The sequence below is a fragment of the Trichechus manatus genome, unplaced genomic scaffold (assembly GCF_000243295.1).
Source record: "Trichechus manatus latirostris isolate Lorelei unplaced genomic scaffold, TriManLat1.0 scaffold00007, whole genome shotgun sequence".
Lineage (NCBI taxonomy): Eukaryota > Metazoa > Chordata > Mammalia > Sirenia > Trichechidae > Trichechus > Trichechus manatus.
This window is the reverse complement of record NW_004443943.1, coordinates 17619521-17623958: the sequence shown is the minus strand read 5'-3', so window position 1 is coordinate 17623958 and position 4438 is coordinate 17619521.

Here is a 4438-nt window from a genome sequence, read left to right as displayed (position 1 = left end):
GCAACTCCCTCAAGTTAGGTAGTGGTTGCAAGTTAAATTAGAACCTAGGTGCCCTGAATTCTAATGTTCGTATTTTACTGAAAATTGAATGAGAATTACATTTTCCCTTTTGTGGATTGCAGGTGTGAATTTTCATCCAGGTGTTTTGTGTTGGGTCGGGAAAAGCCACAGAGAGATTAATGACTCACAAGACATCAGCCAGAAAGTTCACGTTAGGATCTGGAGTTCCTGAGCCTAAACATACACACCAAGCATCCTCTCAGTTCTGCTAAGAAAAATTGCTAACAAATGGACAGGCGGCACTATTCATCTTGGTCTGTTTTGCTCCTGAATTCTCTCATTTTCTATTTCCCTCAGGGTTAAATATAGTGTTGATGTTACTGTCTGACCTAATGTCTTAGAGGTCTCAGAAGACCAGGCCAAGCCATAACAGCTGTTCAAATAGCATGAATGAGTTAATCGAGGGAGGGAACTCACGGAGGGAGTGGCTAGGTTCCTGCTATGATTTCTGTGTCTCTTTGCATTGTCTTGGTAAAGATTGTTGCAGTTTTTTTAATTTATTGATTCAGCAATTATGTGGAGCTTGTACTGTTCTGTAAGTGAAAAAAATCAAAACCTCTGTGTTTGGAGCACCTAGGCGTACCCACTAGATCAATGGCATTTTATGGTCCAGTTATCCTGCATAAAGAGCTTTGCCCACAAAGGTAATTAAGCTTAGCAAGGTTTTCAGTGGGAAACCTGGGCTGGAACCACAAAAGCTAACAGGCAGGCAGGTGGTTTAACAGGAAAAGTCAAGGCAAGGACATGACTAAGAGGTTAATATCATTGGGTAGGGAATTATTTTTTAACCGGTGACTTTTAGAAGGATCCAATCTTTGGGTGACATTAACAATAACTGTCAGAACTGGGTATGGAACCTGGCTTCTCTCTGTCCAGGATCCCTCTCTTGTTCTAGTTAACAGAGTCTCCTTCCAGGGATTTTTCCCTCTGATTGTAGATATACCATGTGGTACAAGATCTCTCCCAGCAATATACACTCTGAACATAGACGCACAGGCATTGCAGGCGGATGGGCAGAGATATCTGATAGGAATGCTCACCTTACTGTGGCAATGCCCAGATCTGTCCTGCACCCAGTATACTCAAGGCGTTGTTGGTCTCTCTTCAGATTTTTTTTTAGCTAAGCAAGTATCATTCCAATTTATCTTCTTTTTTGCTTGTTAGTAGTTTTCTGTTTCTTATAGAATGTTTAAATGATAGCAAGGGGCACAAAATGACCTGGGCCTAACATAACATTATCTGGTTTAACAAAAGCACCACGAGATGTGTATTATTAGATCCATTGCATGCATAAGGAAGTTGAGGATAGGGAGAACTTAGGTAAGTTGCCAAAGTTTATGCTGGTAGTAACGAAAAGGGCTAACATTGGAGCTCAAGATTGTTTTATCCTGGACCGCTGACACCACAGAGCCTCATGAGTGCAATGAGCAACTGAAAGTAGGCTTCAGAGGTCAGGTCTCAGGATGTATTCAGGAGAGCTCCAAGGAACAGATGCTTAGTATCAATCTCACCCTTTGCCATCCTTTTTTTATTTCCTGTCAAATTTTACCTGGTAGGTTTTATCTCTTGGTATGAAAGGGTTAGGGCACATTTCTCAGAATCAAAAATAGTGTTACAAGTGTAAGAACTGAGCTCCAGAGATGTCAAATGGATTGCTTTTGGTCACATAGCAATTTAGTGCCATTTCAGGGACAGGACCATGAGTTCCTGATTTCCAGCATCCCACATAGCTCTTATTTCCTTGATTACTTCTTGAAATAATAGCATGTTATGCTTTCTAAAAGCAGTATAGTGGAGTTGCACCAGTAAGATACACTTAACTTTTGAAATTTAAGTGTTTAAACATTTGGCAATAGAAAGAGACAATGATAAATAGACAGAGAGAGAGAGAGAATTTTAATATTGCGAGCGATTCCATCTGCCAGTCTGGCTTATGAGCGAAAGTGAAAGTGAGATGGGAGAGGTGAGTATGATGATCCCTCAGTGGGTTTCCATTCCCACATGTCTCTTACAGTGTGAGCATCTAAACATGCGGAGTGGCCATGTATTTTATATTTACATGTGTTTTTTTTTTTTAATTCAACATAAATCCTGAAACACAATTCATCTATTTCCATTGCCCTGTCACTCCCAAACTCTAGTTGTCTGTTCAATATTGGAGAAAAAACTGACTGGTGGACTTGCTGACAGATGGTGGTGTACTTCATGGACAAAGACATTTTCAAGGATAATTTGGACTACAACTGGTATTTGTTTAGTGTACTCATGTTAGAATTCCAGCCCCATGTAAGTTGCAGCTCCATGTCTTAGCATATAATGAAACTATAGGGTATGGGCTCTGGTGCCAGAAGTGTCACATTAATATCTAAGTTCTATATATGGTTTAGAGCAATCTTTCATTTCCTTAGGTTATTGGAAAAGATCCATGTAAAATGTTTAGCATAATTCCCTGTCTATACTAAGTGCTTAAATGTTAGCTATTAGCATAGTTATTATAATGGAGTTGTTCAAAGAAAGTTTTGATGCAATATTAGCCAAATCTAGTAAAGAAAAGAGCTGGTACTCCTGACTTTTAGTTCATATTCTTTGTTTACATTCATAAAAATTGACCAGATATTCTTCCCTAAGTTCTAGATCTCTGATGAATGGCAATAGAGATATCCTCGTCTATTTCTGTTTCAGTTATATTACATAACTATCTGCATAACAAATCATCCCAAGTCTTACTGGCTTAAAAGGTACGCATATATTTAGCTCACAAGTCTATGGGTCAGCTAGGTAGTTCTCATCTGTGTCTATGATCAGCTGTGGGTTGGATAAGCAATTCTGCTGATCTTGGCTGGGCTCTGTTACATGTATATGGAGCACTGGTTTTAGGCTAAACCAGAATGGTCTTTGAAAGTCCATATAGTCCCTCCTCCTCCAACAGGCTAGCCTGGGTCTGTTCATATGGTGGTGGCTGACTTCTAAGAAAGAGAGCAGAGCCCAAAGTGTCTCCTGAGGCTTAGGCTCAGAAGAAGCATCTCATGACTTCTTCTATAAGTCACAAGGCTAGCCTAGATTCAAGGGGTGAAAAAGAAACCCATCATTTTGATGGGATGATCTGCAAAGTTATATTTTCAAGGGGCATGGATACAGAAAGAGACACAATTTGGGCCATTTAAAAAATCAATCTACCACAACGTCAGATGTCTTGGGATCTGTCAGTGGGATCTGAAGTGTTCTCTGGATGGTTTTTGTCTTCCTTGGAAGAGAATTCAGGTTCCAGCAACTTATTTTCCTCCATTAATGATAATCCTGGTATTAAGATATGGTTTTTAACAGATAGAATTCTGGTCCTGTCACAATTTGACCTGGAGAGGCAACAATTTGTTTCACATTTGGAATAAAATGCACCATCTGGATATGGCCTAAAATTGCAAATGCATTTGTCAATTAGGATTGTTCAAAACAGCAGTTGTTGCCTAAATTAATGACAGGATAATCTTCTTCACGATGGTCAGAAGAACATAGACAAACAGCAAAGAATACTACTTTCTATAGCTAGAATATAATTTTCCTTCTTTTCCTTAGCAATAGTAGAGGTGGTGGTGATGTTAGTGGTGTGTGTGTGTGTGAATAAACTTAGAATTTATAAAAAATGTTCTGAGAACAGAACAGTGGCTCATTATCATTAGATGTCAGCTAAGAGGTCTACAGTGTTCCTGTGGCTGCTACTGGTGGTGGTATGGGCAATGGCGCTAGCCACTGATGAGTATGAGGGTCCTACTAGGTCCAGTGTTCAGGAATAGAAGTGTGTCACTCTCTGATAAATGTTACAGGGTTGCTAAGAGCACAGGCAATAGAAAACAAGCAATTCTACTATTTATTTCTTATAGGAGTAGAAAATGCAGTTTGTAGCCATGTTCTTTTGTTTTTGCATTTTTTAATTTTAATTGAATTATAACATATATTTACAGAAAATCTGCACAGACCATTAATATTCATCTTGATAAAAATTTTTGTACAAATACAACTATATATCAACATATATAAAACATAATTAGCTTCTTAGACCTGCATCAACAAATATAAAACATAATTAGTTTTTTAGAAGTCCCTCTCATGCCCTTCTCAATCACTACTCCTCCACAAGGGTAACAGCATAGATTTTTGTTTTTGTACTTTAAATAGATGGAATCATACAGTATGTACGCTCTCTTTCTTTTTCTTTTTTTGGTTGCCTCTTTCTTTTTTATATTTTATTGTACTTCAGGTGAAGGCTTACAGAACAAATACTTCCTCATGAAACAGTAGTACACATGTTGTTTTATGACGTTGGTTAACAACCCCACAACATATTAACCCTCTAACTTCTCAACCTTTTTTTTTTTTTTTT